Source organism: Helianthus annuus, chromosome 9 (genome assembly GCF_002127325.2).
Source record: "Helianthus annuus cultivar XRQ/B chromosome 9, HanXRQr2.0-SUNRISE, whole genome shotgun sequence".
Taxonomy (NCBI): Eukaryota; Viridiplantae; Streptophyta; class Magnoliopsida; order Asterales; family Asteraceae; genus Helianthus; species Helianthus annuus.
Genome location: NC_035441.2, coordinates 146,729,182 through 146,745,443, shown reverse-complemented (window position 1 = coordinate 146,745,443; position 16,262 = coordinate 146,729,182). Strand labels below are relative to the sequence as shown.

General features: G+C 36.4%; 1 pseudogene; it reads right to left on the bottom strand.

Annotated features, from left to right (window-relative positions):
* Positions 1-4,778: 4,778 nt before the first annotated feature.
* On the bottom strand, positions 4,779-7,307 carry LOC110879792 (annotated as a pseudogene).
* Positions 7,308-16,262: the final 8,955 nt, after the last annotated feature.

Below are 16,262 nucleotides of genomic sequence, written 5' to 3'. Positions count from 1 at the left end.
AACAAAAAGATTTCGATTTGCGTAAGGTTGTGAACGCCTCTACACTCGGTAAAAGAAACTTCCGTTTTAAATATTAATATTTTTCTGTCCAAAACAAATAAATTGTTAAAAAGGTATGTGACATACAATACAGTAATATATATGTTAAATATTTTATTGGTGGAAATTTTACAGTAGTAAAATGATACATTAAAATAAAAAACCCTAATGAGCCTTCAAAGTTCAAACACTAATGAACACATTTCCTAACGTTCTCGAACATACATGCATAACAAAGAACACTTGTGCTTTCTAGGTTTATAATCTGATTTTTTGCCTGACCTGGATACTAGTTCAACAATTTATTTGTCAACTTTCCCCTGGAAATATTTATTCTGTAATTATATAATCCTTTAGTATGTTGACACTTATATTTGTCCTTGTATATTGGTTTATAACAGTTCAGTGCGGTTAGGGCATCGGATTGTGAACAAAGAGTGTGTGCCAAGAGTTCACAAGATCCTGAGGGGAGCTTAATTGTATCTGGTCCTGCTGCTGAATCGCATGCATCCATTGAAAGGGCGTTTGAGGTGAACGCGGCAACTGCCACAGCAAGTGATGAAACAAATTATGAAAGCATGGCCTTTGTGGATGAAGGGTGCCGCCCTGAGCGATATTCGGCAGCTCCTTCAGGCAATCACATCACCAGAAAGTTTCATAGGCGGAAATCTGTTCCTCACCGTTCACCGCTTTTTTAGTTGATTCTCTTGTTAAGTTTCTGTATTGACAGCTAGTTGATACGTACCTTATTTTTAAGTTATTATGTTTATGACTACTTTTTTATTCGTGTGTTCGGATTTTTATTTTTAAATTAATATATTTATGACTGATATTTTCTTATTTGTGTGTTTCGATTTAAGAGTAACTTGCTTTTAGAAAGTTATTAGGAGAATGTAAGTCGCTTATTGAGATGGTAAACCTGTCATTTTTGTGGTAATTTGCAAAATTATGTAAAGCGGGTTGGTGTAAAGCTTTCTTCAAAATTAAAGGCTAATCATATATAAAAACATCTTCCTGAAGCTGCAAGTGCAATGTGCAAATGTTGATTATTATTAAACACACTAAACATAACATTTAAAGCTGCAAGTTATTAAACCACTCAATTTAAATAAAGAAAATTAACCTCTTCAAAATTTTCACGCAAAATGTGTTATCATGAAATCAACTTTATCTTGTAAATGTTATCATGAAATCAACTTTATCATGTATTTATTTTATAAATGATGATTTTATAGAACAAATCACTTTCTAAAATTTTTGATTTGAACACCAAGAGTCAACAGTCAATTGTATAAATTGTCATTGATAAAAACATTCAAAAAATCCTGATCCTAAAAAATAGGACAGTAACACTCTGTATTGCCCCAAGACAATTGAATAGATATTCAGAAGCAGAATATGTTATTCCAAATTTCCAAGGGTAAAAAAAATCAATTCCAAATGCAGATAGAAGACACCCCTAAACAATAAAGTAACTTAAAACTTTGAGAAAAGAGTGTTGAGGCAGTGAACTTTAGGGCGTTCTTCAACAAAAGCGTAAAAACAGGTTATTCCCTTGAGTGTAAGCTCATTAATAACCAAACACACTTGACCAGAATGAGCCGAACAACCAGTGGCGAAGCTTGAAAAAAAAGTTCGGGGGGTCGGAAAGTAACGGACCTAAAAAAAAAATTTCTATCGCGTAGTTTCGAGGTGTATGTTCGGGTCGGACGTCGGTGATTCGATTCGGGTCGGGTCAAACATTAATATCAAATAAAAAACGTTCTCAAACATTTAAAAAAAAGTTATCATTTTATTCTTCCAGATAGCAAAATCTAATAACAAAACAAGTTAACAAATCACCCTAAATTTCAAACTCTAATTTCTATCCAAATCAAATCACAATAATATTAAACAAATAAAATTAGACATAGTTACAGAAAGATTCAACAAGTTTAGGGCAAAAATTCAGACCAATTTCACCCCTAATTTCAACCTAAATCACATAAATTGTAGCACTAAATTAAACCTAGAGATTAAAAAAAAACACATACCTTTAACCTTATGAAGATTGAAGAAGTCAAACAAGAGTACAAGACCACAACAACGAGCAGTGTTTTGGCTTCTGTTCTAGAACAAGAAGCTGAAGTCGAACACTTCTCGAACCTGTGCTTTTCCCCCTTCTGCAGTTCTGGCTTGTGGCTTCTATTCTTTTGGTCGATGTCCCAAAGTAAACGAATTTGTTTTTTTTTATAGGGTGGGCTTTTAAGTTGGGCTATATAATGATTTGATTTGGGTTATATAATATACATTCTAGTATTCTACCAAATATAATGATTTGGACTATAATATTTGGACTAATTAAATATTTCATATGGGCTATATAAATAAAAAATTAAAACCGAGGGGTCGAAAAGGTATATGTACCTAATTTTTTTTATAAAACCGGGGGGTCGGAAACGTATATACCTACAAAATCCTATACGAAACGTACATATATAACACTACTGACCGATCCCCGCCCCTTAAATCCTTCGCCCCTGCGAACAACTCCAGGTGCTGCCCGCCCAGACCTGGACCACATAAGGCTCACATGCACTATATATCTTACATATAAAGGTTTCAGCAAGCAGTCCTTCTCACAGATTTTTCCAACCTAGATATTAATAAAGAAATCGCCATCTACCAATATCCTCCATTAGATCCATCTCCACATGATGCACCTGCAAATTTGCGCAGAATTGGCTTCTTAATAATAGTTTAGAAAAATATAAATTTACAAAAAAAAAAGATCATATACCTAAGAGCATCCTTGAATGGTAGCCTCTATGCCAACAGATCTTGTACAACTGTATAGATCTAACCATCAACCAGATCTTAAAGATGTAGGATAGCCACCGGAAGCCTAAACTAAGTAGACATGTTCTTATGTTAAAACAAAGTCATGAAAGGAACCATTTTTATTTGTTTCAGATGTTTTATTACATTTTCACCTGTGTAAATTTATATACTAATAGAAAAAAACTACCTCCAATATGCCTAAAACAAAGGCGTCCAAAGTTTACTCTTAAGGCGTCAAAGGAAAACAATGGTTACAGAACTCATATTCCATTTTTTTGGAAATTTAAAATATCTGAATATATATGAGTAACCCAAAGTCCCAAACGTGTTTCAACCTATTTGTTATCTAACCCGAACCCAATTTTCCACCTTCATATCCGACTGTCAGCAATCAAGGTGACCCTTGGTTTTAAAAAGCGAGAGGCGCACAAAAGCGACAAGGTCTAAAAGTTGAGGCGCGAAGCGCAAAGCGCAAAAGCGGTGGGCTTTTCGTACCCGAGGCGCAAGATGTTTATATAATTTTTTTTATATATAACCCATACATATCTCATAGGTTTTTAGCTTCCTTTAACCAAAATATAGCTATAAGTAAGGCTTGTATACCATTTTAATTACATGTACAAGTCAGAATAAACCCAAGGTACAACATTTTTATGCAGTAAAACGCCTAAGTTACATGAGGCGCGCGCCTCAGGCTAAAAAGCGCACAAAAAAAAAACATAAGAAAATGCGCCTTTTGGTCGCTTCCTGTAATTACACAAGGCGAGAAGCAAAAAAGCCCCAGGCGCCTAGGGCACGCTTTTTAAAACCAAGTGGTGATGCATCTAAAAGAAGCATATGGATAAGAAGGAAGCATAATTGAAAGATGAAAATGACAAGCAAGGATAATGAACCAACTCCCTGTAACTAATGTGTAGCAACTTCAATGGCATACACAAACAGGTCCATGAATCATTACTCACCAGCCTAAGGTGGTGCTGCTTTTTTAGCACTGTCTTCATGTGATTATTATAAAAACCAGCAATTAATAATCAGCAGAAACCAAAGTAGTTAGTTCCATAGCAAATACCCGCAAAAGGCGTATGTATGATTATACCAGAAGAACTCATAGGTCTCCCTGCCACAATCATCAACCAGAACTTTCACTTCTCAAAACAGACACCTCTTTGCTAAATTGGCATCCAAGGGCTTCACAAAGGAAATATCAAATTCTATTGCGGTCACTCCACATCATATTGCAGTTAAAGCATAGCCACGATGAACTGTAACAGTTGAAACATAAATAACATGGTTTTTTTTTGCAAATTTTGATGATCGCTTACTTACCATATAAACTTGTTTGGAATGGAATGACCAGTTTACTACTTTTGGCAGCTTACCCGTGTACAAAAGTTATATGGTTATTTATTTAGCTCAATCTAACCCAAATGGACCTAGTAATTGCTAGCTATTCTTTACAATAAATAACTTTTGAGGTCAAACCTAATGCCCCATTTAAAACCAAAACTTAAATGGACTTTTTGGCAAATTAAAACCAGAACACTAATTTGTGAATATTGTCATTATGTATGCTGTGCGCCTATCCTTGTTAATTATTTTCTCGCACCTGTAATCATTTACCCCAAGATTCAAGAACTATCATGACGTGGCGGATGACAGAGCGGCATAATAGCCCAACAAACTGCCATAGTCCTCCAGGACTCTCTTTAGGTCTCTCTGGAACTTCCTATCTTAACAAAAAGATGTAAAATAAACATCAAATCCTAAAACAAAATAAAATAAAATCAGCAAAGCAAAGCAAAGCAAGCTTTATGTGTTAAAAAAAGCCATTAATGGATCACCTGGTATGCTGCTATAGCAAGTGACCTTAACCCGCAGTCTGCAAATTTGTCAATGAAGGCATGAATGTCTGATTTGTTGTGTGCAAGATTCAAAATCTACACCAGTTTAAAACAAAATTATTAACTAACTAAAAAAAAAAAAAAAACTATTTTTTTTTCTTACAACAGTCAATATTAACCACATGGAGATGGATTTCAGCACTAATTTTCATCTCCAATTTTACCCCTATGTGCAGCTCTTTCTTTTACAATTTACACAAGCCATCGCCATCACCAAAAACCTCTCATATCCCGGTCTCAGTTGTATGATCTTGTAATTGTATGAAATCAAAGTAACCAAGTCAGAATCACACACCTAAATCTCATGGCATAAGAGAAGAGCAGAGCAAAACTCAAACCTGATAATTGGGAAATCCAGTAGGACCTTTGTGGCTGATTTCAATGGTATCAGAGGGAGAATTGATCGGATTTATGGGATGTCCAAAAATCGGGTGGCCCGTTGTAAGCCCAATAGCTGACATGAACCCGAGTGCCTCGTCAACTCGGCTAGCTAGCTAGCTAGCTCTTGATACCTATGTCACCAAACCAAAAGTCTCATTATTAATATACTTGAATCACGCAAATAACCGAGAACCAAAAACCGTAAAGAGGTTGGCGGTTGCGGTCACCCCCATCACTAAATTGTCTATTATACCCTTCATCAATTTCATATATTGGACTCCAAGATTCAATAAAAGATCTTAAATGTCTATTCTACCCTTCTTGTAAATAAAATAACTAACTCCAATTTCCGTTGTTAATAAAAGTATTTTAAGAACTTTTAAGGCGGCGTTTGGATCGCTTATTATAGTGCTTATCGCCTTTGGAATACAACTAATTTAGAATAAGCAACTCCAAACTGCTTATTTTACATAAGTAAAATAATCAGATTAACACTTTGGATAAGCGATAATTACATAAGCATGGATAGGCAAGACTCAAAGATCCGAATACAATATATTAATTCTTAAAATCCCTGTAATACCCTTCATCAATTTCAAATCTTGCAAAGACCTGTATGCTTGAAATCACTTAACAAAACAACATACCTGTCACCGACTTCACTATGCTCAGTGAAATCAAGATTCCATTGAGTAACCCTTTGCATAGCAGCATAACCACCGGTGGCAAAAGCCCTCAAAAGATTAAGAGTGGCTGCAGATTGGCAGTATGCCCTAATCGATCTTTGTGGGTCAGGTGTTCTTGATTTCAAATCAAACGCATCACCATTTACATTATCGCCTCTGTAACTTGGTAATTTCACACCGTTTTTCTCCTCAAAAGGATCTGATCGAGGCTTGGCAAATTGACCGGCCATTCTTCCTACCTGTTCTCATCAAATCAAATAATCCAAAATCAATTCAAATTCAAACAAGAACTTAAACCACTTCATGAATCATCTATCATACTCATCAAAATCTATTTAGCTTCAAGAAACCATAAATAACTTACTACCATACATAAAGATTTAACTTTACAATCCCTTCATGTTCTTTCTAATCCAATTATCATAAACTGAATGAATTACCAACAAAACTATAAAGGGTAAATTCAAATTTAAACAAGATCTTTAACCACTTCATATAGTTATCAAACATAGCTTTAAAAACCACAATTCACTTACTACCATACATAAAGATTCTAACTTTACAATCCCTTTATGATTCAATTATCATAAAACTGAATGAATCGCCAAGAAAACTATAAAGGGTTATGCTCAAAATCATTCAAATTTAAACAAGATCTTCAATCACTCCATGACATAATCTAAAATACCCATAAAGATTCTAACTTTATAACCCCTTTATGCTCAAGATTCAGTTTTTCATCAAACCGAACATATTACCAAGAAAACTATAAAGGGTAAACTCAAAATCATTCAAATTGAGACCAAATCTTCAACCACTGCATGTAATTACCTAATACACCCATAAAGATCCCAACTTTATTACCCACTTAATATTTTTTTTATGATACAAACCACTTAATTTTATCATAATTATCATCAAACTGAATAAACTGCCAAGAAAAATCACAAAACCATGTGTAATAGTAAACAAAGATCTCACCTTGATGACAGGCATTTGACCACCGAACATCAACACAGCACCCATCTGAAGAATCACCCTAAAAGTATCCCTAATATTATTCGCATTAATAATCACCACCCTGCAAAAGAAAAGCATTCCCCATAGCCGCCTCAGCAAGCCTCTCCTCTAAATGTCTTGCTTCACCAGCAAACACAATCGGAGGAAACGAATCAAGGGTTTGGAGCACCGAATCAAGCTCAGCTTGATCCGGGTATTCCGGCAATTGAAGTGCCTTTTTGGTCTTCCAACTGTCAACACTCCATTTAGTTGTGGGGGCCACTTTTGGAGTGGCGGTTGCAGCGGTGGCGGCGGTGGCCGGAGAAGGTGGTTTTGAGGATTTTTCAATTGGGGGTTTTGATGGGTCAGGTGAATGAACGGCCAAGATTGGTTGGATTGATCGCGGTGGTGGCCGGAAAAGATTTGATGGGTGGTGGTAAAGATTGAATTTTGAAGGATTTGGCGGGGAGGAGAGGGCCATTTTGGTAAATAAGTTGGGATCAAAATTGATTATTTTCACTATCGGTATCAATACCTATTTTTTTCAATTTTCGGGACTGGTACTAGTACTGTTTCGATATGGTACCCTACCGTAACGATTATTTTCAGTATTGATATCCACTTTTCTCATTTTCGGTTCCAGTATTTTTAGGATCGGTACTGGTATCATGCTCATCCCTACTTTAGCGTATTCGTATTAGCAATCATCAGCCATCAGGAGTCGGTAGACTAGCAATGACCCAGGTTCGAATCTCGCAGATAATTTTTATCTCTACTAAGGCGAAGACCCTTATGGTTTCCAGAACCGTTTTTTTTCCCCACGAATGGGTTGTAACGACTAGAGTCACACCTTATACATCTTTTCATGATTTATAACTTTTAGTCCTTATGAATAATAACTTCGGCTATATAGTGTTAAATGTTTTTTTCTATTATATAAATTTGTGAATAGAATTTATTGTGTTTCCACGATATACCCCAGTGGTCCGTGAGCGATCTAAATTTGTTGTTCAAATAAATTTTGTGAATAGAATATGTAAGCGTATATTTAAAAATCTGTTTTTGTATTGTTTAGTAAGATATTATTACCTTGTATATGATGATTAAACAAAAGAGTGAAAAGCTATTAAACATAGGCAATGTTTGTTTTTAAACTATATATTTAATTTAATACCGGTCAAGAGATACCTTGTATATGATGATTAAACTATAGAGTGAAAAAAAAAAAAAAAAAAAACTATAAAACATACGTAATGTTTGTTTTTAAATTATATATTTCTTTATAATTGTGGTATATATTGGTATATAATTGTCGTATATATTGGTATATAAGAGAACTATCATGGGATTATTAGATTTATATGTTTTGATAGTTGTGTATGTATAAGGTATTAGAGCATTCACATTCAATCCATCATATTTTCACCCTAAATTACACTAAAAAACACTACATTTTCTCTCTATTTTTCAATTAAATAATATTTTTTATATCTTTATCATTATCTTTTCTCTTTCCTCCACTCACAACCACTTTCAAAATATATTAAAAAATTATAGGGGGTGAACAGTGTCCCCCCAAATATACAGATGAACAGTAACATTTTCTCTCTCCTCCACTCACAACCACTTTTTATAATCTTTATATTTTAAAAACAGTACACACATAATATAGTTATTTGGATGTGAATGCTCTTATATACTATTAAAGAAGAAGGTTGGTGGTAAAAGCCACCAACCCTTTCTACCTCTTAAACTTTTTGTAATAACAAAACTAACCCTCTAATTTTATACATGTCATTTTGACCTCTCAAGTTTCAAAAGTATTGAGTTTATCCTAAAACTAATTTCTTACGTTGTTATTTTGATGTACGCGTCGGTATAAATTAAATTTAAATATAAGTGCTTCAAAATATATTTTTCTAACTTTTTGTTTTATTTAGTTTTGAAAGTTTAAGCTTCAATGTGTTAGGTTTATCTCAAAACCCCATCAATGAGTAGGTAGACATATACATCTAAGTCACGGAACACCTCTTAAGTTTTCTAATTGATTAAACAAATTAGAAAACTTAACATTTGTTCCAACCTTCAAAGTTTTCTTCACAGGTAATGTTACTTTTGGATTGAACACCAGGACCGCTCCTCGTTAGAAAATCAGGCTTCTTAACATAACCACACCCTCCATTGGATCGAAACATTCCAGGCATCATCCAAATTGATCTGCCATATCCCTATTTATAAACAAATGTGTTATTAGCTGAATGTCTTGCGTTTTCAGATCATTATTTAGTTGAGGTGCCAAACAGGTTAAACAGGTATTTAAATTTTTGAATATTACAAAAAACTCAATTTTTTATATAGAAGAAATCATCTCATTATAGGTTTTGTTATACCTAAAACATCTATTATTACCAAAAAGTGGTGGTAGACCGGCACAACTTGACCTGGCCCGTATTGACATGTTACTCAACACGTCCATTTTGCCCAACCTACTTATATTCTAAATGATTTATACTTAAAAGTTCAAAGCTCACCTGCATGTTGGACGCGACCATTTGGGCAATTTCAGTTCTGCTGGATGATTCGAGAAGATATCCCTAATACCGATCAATGCATCTTCAAATAAAAAAAACAGCCACTGTTAATATCAAATTTTAATGCTGAACATTTGTCACACCCCGATTTCCACGTGTATCACCGGTGGGCCCGGTGGGGGGATTACCGTGACGTAGTTGGCAACAATATAGTCAAACCACACAATATATGAATGCACAGCGGAAGCATAAAGATAAATATATTTCAACCATTGTTTGTAATATCAGTGTATTACAAATAGTCGAAAAGTATCCACAGGGAATCAAATAAAAATATAAGTATTGTTCAACAGACGTAGGCATCTTAAGCTTGCGAGACTCTTATTGATGCTAATGAGAAATATCCAGCCAATTACGCTTAGTACCTGCATTTAATCTTTTTGGGAAAATACGTCAGTTTACACTGGTAAATACATTCAACTGACACTTTTATAAAATGTTTAATAAAATTGATTTGGATGCACAAGGCATAAACTCTTTATAACTTGGGATAATTTATAATTAAATCTTGTAAAGAATTACATGTTTACTATGCGTTCGGTCGCCCGGGTCGTGCCGGGTTAAAGGTTAATAGACACGCCACAAAGCATAAAGCCGTGGCGGGAAAACCAACGGTTATACCTTTAAATTAATATAGACACAATGTCGGGTGTACGACAACACCCGGATGTCGAGGTAGTGGCCATTTCGTAAAATGATGCCAAGGATATCCGGGACATGGTCATTAAGCTCCCAAAGGCGTAAAGCCAACAAAACAAGTTTTTAAACGGGTCACATTGATAATACCCAACTACTAATGAGTTGGGGTCAATTGCCCGACCAAGCGGTATTTTAAATACCGTAACCCAAGCCCGTATAACAGAAAATAAGTTAAAAGTATTTACCTGAGCAAGTATAAATCCTTAATTGAATAATTTGCAGATATCTTTTACTGGTCTCCTATTCTGGAACAAAGGTTTTAAAATAACCTATTAGAATCCTAACGGGTCTTTAATGTAGCCTTAGCTTAGACCGGTTGGTTTCAAAAGATAAATACGGTTTAATCGCTTGAAAGGCGAAAACCGGGAATGGAATGTGATTTGAACCCAACAAGTTTGAAGACTTGTTTTATATGGGTTTAATAACCACACTCTGGAGTTTGAGGTCAAAACACTAAGGTTTGACCCGTTTCGGCTAACGTATGTAAACTAGTTACATAAACCGAACCGTGCGCGCAAAAGGCGCAACGGGTAACCGTAAGAGTCCTACACAGGTTTCCTAAGTCAATATGCTCTAAAGAGGTTGTGGTATCAGTAGGATACCTTCCATAATGCCCGTAACGAGTTTAAATCCATTTTTTGCCCCGTAGGGGTATTTCGGTCATTTTAAAGATTATAAAGAGGTTTCTGAGTTCTACAGGAAATCTGAGTTTTCCAAACAGTTTATAAAGTCTAAAATACTCTATTCATTATTTAGAATCAGTAGCAACTGGAATCGGGTCAAAAGACCTTGTAGAACTCGAGTTATGCTCGTAAAGGGTATATTCGGTATTTACCGAACCGATGCCATAACCGCAGGTTATGAGCGGGTTAAAAATGATTAAAAATCTTTAAAATTTCCAAAATATTATTTTACATCAGTGTGTAAAAAGTTTGGTGTCGAAATCTGGGTTTAGATAGGCGTTATGCTAATTGCGCCATTTAATTACTAAAAATTCCGTAATTGCGCTATTTAGCATAACTCCTATTCTGGACCTCGGATTGACGTGAAATTTTTGGGACATGCTTAGAATTCAGTAACTAAAGTTATGGTCCTTTCACATGTCCGAAATTCTCGTTTTAAAATGTAAAGGGCGTTACGGTCAACTTTTAAGCAATTAACGGAAATGTGTAAAAGACTCGGACAAACAACGAACCGGTCACAGAGGGTTATACCATCATGTAACCTGGTCCTAAGAGAGTCCTAAGGCATATCTAAATCATACCATAACGGGTCAGAACTGAAGTCAAAGCGAAAGTCAAAGCTTTGCGACTTTCGGTTCCGAACCGGGTCTAAACATCAAATGGTCGGATCAAACAAGCTTAGACTAGTTAATATACTTATTATCATGTTTTATGAGTGTTAAAACGGATTACACATCATCTACATTACTGATTATGCATAAAATCGCAAAAAGGCATTCTGTTGACTTTTTCTAAGCAAGTTTGACTCGTCATTCGGACTAGTTAGAGTGGGAATCAGAGGGTGCCCTTTTAGGGGTTTAAAGCCCACATGATTACCAACATATAACTACCTTCGATTCGACAAATCACTGGACCATTCGTGATTTATCGCAAAGTCAATCGTTAATTACGACGGATTGACTTTTAAGCTAAACTATGCAAAAACTAAACCACAAAGGGTTAGGCAAACTTACAGAAGCTTGGTGCACGACTAAAGATGATAGAGGAATGCTTTAGAGCTCCAGAGATGATCAAGAAAGCAGGTTTGAGGTGTGTTTCAAATGTGTGCAATGCATTGCCTTTTATAGTGAAATTTCATGCACAAGATCATTACAACTCATCCTATAATTGCTTATGGATGATCAGCAGGTGTCCCTGAGTGCTAGGGGACATGTAGGGGGCGCCCATGCTTCAATTAATGCATCCAAGATCGTTTACAAGCTCAAACAGTGAATCTGTCCAAGTTTTCTACATCTGGGAGGCTCACGCGGCCCGCATTAAGATTCAGGTTGGGCTCACGCGGGCCGCCTGAATCCTAATGTCAGTAAACGAATCTGCAGGTGGTTCGCGGCTCGCATTAGCTTGCTGGTTTCTTTAACACGGCCCGCCTGAGGCCTGTAATTCAAGATTTTCAAATCTTTTGTAATGATTAGCCTGACCTTTCGGTTTTGAAGGGGTAACTTTGTGATTTGGGCCTCGATTATTTACGAATAAGGGCCTCGCGACTTTTACCCGTGCCGTTAAGTCCCCGGTTAGTTTAATTACTATCCGAGAATCCTTAACTTTTATTGTTGACGCTTTTAACCCCTCGCATACGAATTTGATTATAACTTTCTCGTTTTAAAACGGAACTTCGCGAAATTTATATCGTATATTCTAGTGAGCGTAATTTACTGTTACAAAGTCTCGGGTTTGTCAAAAGGTCACTCAGAGGTATAAGTTAAACATGTTGACACATTTAACCCCTGTAGTTTGTAATCTCTCACTTTCTTCCGCGTTTCGCTCCGTACGATCCATGATTTATTCGTTTGAAGGTACGAGCATCAATTAGGGTTACTCTACTGTATATTCACCCCTCGTTGACATTTCTAACCCTCGAATTTACATACTTTCAAGGTTTGTCAACTTTAGTCCTTTATTTAGTATTTTATACCACGTGTAAACTTATGACACGTGTCAATACTTTATTGGACACAAAATTTCGAGGTGTTACAATATTAGTATAATATATTTAAACATCTTGTCATTATATGTTTTATGTTCATGTTCACTTGTCTTCTCAAAAATTAAGAATTAATTTGGCAACCTTAAATGTTATAAAGAAACGTTAGCTCTGCGTAGGGATGAGCATTTGGTACCGGGTAAAAGTCTTTTGATTACCTCGAGCGGCCAGTAAAAGTTGCAAGATTAAAAATTTTAAATATTGATGGTCAGTGACAAAAGACAGTATCCCAAAGTAATTGATGTACTTTAACCTATAACTGTTTAATGTTGTTGAAAAAGAGGTTTAGTCTGGAAGTTTATATGTTTATATGTTTTTAAAAAATTGATGGTCACAGCCCAAGATAGTTTTCACAAAATTCTGGGTCGAAATGCTAACAACCGTTCCAGGGAAGGACAAGCCAAATGGGTTGGTTTGACAGTTTTGACAGCTCGGTTTCGTCGGTTTGAACCAATTTATTATACAAAATGATCAGTTTACTAAAAAAATTACAAATGATTAGAAGAATCATAATTATAATATACGCATACAGAACTACATGTTCGAAAATTTTAAAATATATATAAATACTAAAATTAAATGGTCAATTCGGTTTATACGTTCAGTTCAACGTTCCAAACCAACCCCAAAGGTTAAACCCGCAACCTGTCAAAACCGAACCGCCTGTATCTCAAACGAGCTGACTTGCTGATACGTGGTCGAATAACGGTGCTTGTATATGTCTATGTTTGGGTTTTTACTCGACTTTTAATCTTGAAAAACCTACTTTTAATTAGATTTGTGTTTTGCAGGTTTAACGAAGTTTAAGGTGCTTTTCAGGAGCTTTACGAGCCATCGGGATGAAAAACGGATAATCGGGACGCGTTGCGAATCAAATGGGAGTGCAAAATGGAAAATTGGAGATTTGAAGTTGGAGAGGCTGTCGCCGACGGGCTCTAGGCCGTCCGGGACGGGCTCTAGAAACTCCCGTCGGCCAACTTTGCCCGTAACCAGTCAAACAAGCCGTCGGAGAAAATCAGCAAATCTAGAGGGCGTCGGCGACGGGGTCTGGGCCATCAGCGACGGGCTCCCGTTTGTTCAATCGCAAAACTTGTGTTTTCTTGATATTTTGACGAGTTGAAACGGTTCCGGGGGCCATTATTCGAGAGTTACGAGTCATGTGGGTTATAAACATCATCTAATCATCATCTAAGAGACACACCTACCTCTCTAATCCACACCTAACATCTTTCTTTCACTTCTAACATCAAAACCCTAACCAATTCTCCATAATCCCTAACCTTCAATCATTCCACCATCACCACCATCTTCAACCTTCCATCATCACCTTCAACCCTAACCTCCACCACTCTTGAAGACTCAAGGTCATGGCTCCGTGTTTGTGTTCGTTGGCCGGTGATCGCGTCTACCCAACCATGAGCGACTAGTCTCTTCGGTTTCACCCGGTGTAGGTAGTTGTATTTTCTAGGGTTTATGCATTTGTTCTTTGATTCGAATTTGTGACAACTTGTATTGATTTTTGAAACCACTGACAATATATTACATTTGTTTCGTATTCGTAAATTGTCGAACGATGTTAAAAGTTATGACTTTGCGAAATGGTTATGTGTAGTTATGCGTTGTCGTGGTTAGGATTTACTTGTGTTGATTACAAAGTGCATTCTTGTCCGTTCTTCGGGACGTTGATAGTTATTGGCACCTAAGTCACGGTACACTAAATCCGCTAATCGTATGCAATTGAGTTGAATTAAAACATGTAGGAACCCTAGGACTTACAATTACCGAAACCGGGTGTGATCCGTATTATTAATTCCTGTTTTCAATTAAGTGGTTTAGTTAATAAATCATTGTTTTTGATAACATCAATTTGTCGGTTCATTCCGATTTATTTTAAAAACCAAACAAATAAATAAAAATAGCAATCTTCATAATCATCTTGTACATTATTTGTAAATAGTCTAACTAATCGAACGGGTCGTGCAACACTGACCACCTGCTATTTGTGGATTTGATACCCGACTTACCCTAGCTACCTAGGTTTACTTGGGTTTTGACTGATCGGGACGACACGGTTACGTCAAAATGGCGCCGTTACCGGGGAGCTAGTGCGCTTAGTATTTCATTACTTGTTCGATTTTAGTTTAGTTTATTTTCTTTCCTTTTTCTTGTACATTTGTGATTTTACGTCGGGTGGTCGAGTTTATTGTGCCGGTACATGTTTTGCAGGTACCATCTTTCAATATGAATTGGGTAGATGATGATCCGTGTGAGTGTTGCGGAAGCCGAAAGCATTATTTAGAAGATTGCTCTGTTTTCCACAAAAAAGTTCAAGCCAACAAAGATCGGGAAGACTACCACAGCGGATTATATGAGTATAGGAGGGCGGATTATGAAGATTTTAGTGGTCCATACTCATATTATCCATATAATAATCCACCACCACCACATTATCAAGAATATTACTATGAACCCAAATCACCATATTTCTCAAGTCACCGGGAGGAGGAGTATGATGATTATTATAATGAATACCCTCAACCGGTATACGAGAAACCACAAGATTCAATGCATTCCAAGCTTGATGCTCTCATAAACATGGTGAAAGGATATCACCAGGATATCAAAGATATGAAGAAAGCGAATGAAGTGAGAGATAAAGCCCATGAAGCATTGGTGGTGCAAGTGGGTCAATTAGCGGACGAAATAGCCCAAATTAAACGCAAGCGGGATGTTCTGGCTAATGGTACCATGGTTGATGGTGATGTGGTGGAAGAGGTTATAGATCTTCCAGAGCAAGAAACTGAATGTTTGAACCGAGCGGAAGACATAACACCGCAAGACAGGTCAGAACCGAAAGAAGCCCACGTTCATGCCTATCCTTTCCCATACTTATCACTCCAGCCAACAAAGTTGGGGATGAGGGTTCGGGTATAAGGATTCGAAAGGTAGCATTGCAAGACATTGGCCTGTTTGGTAAGAAACGACCCCGAAGTTGTACATTACGCATGCCGAGTAGAAGAAAAAGAGAGTGGATTTGGAATGTTAACTACCGAGCGTATGTTGGAAACTCGGTAGGCAAATGTGCACTTCGACCACCATGAGAGGCAAATCAGGTATAATTGTTGTAGAGTTTGTATTATTATTTGTTTGATTTTATTTTAGTGGTTAAATGAATGTTGTGGGTGTGTTCCCTATATAACCCTCACGAGACCTACTTGTCCTCCCGAGCTATCAGGAGGTTTAAAAGGGCTTGTTGCATACGCTAAATGCAACCGTGATTCCTACAAAAGTGAGTTAGGCTTGTTATTGTTGTAAATTATTTTTCCACATAAATCAAAGTAAATTAATGTATGACTTGGTAATATTTTCATAAAAGTGGTAGGACTAAGTAGCTAATAAATTTTAATGGTTGTGAGAAGCAT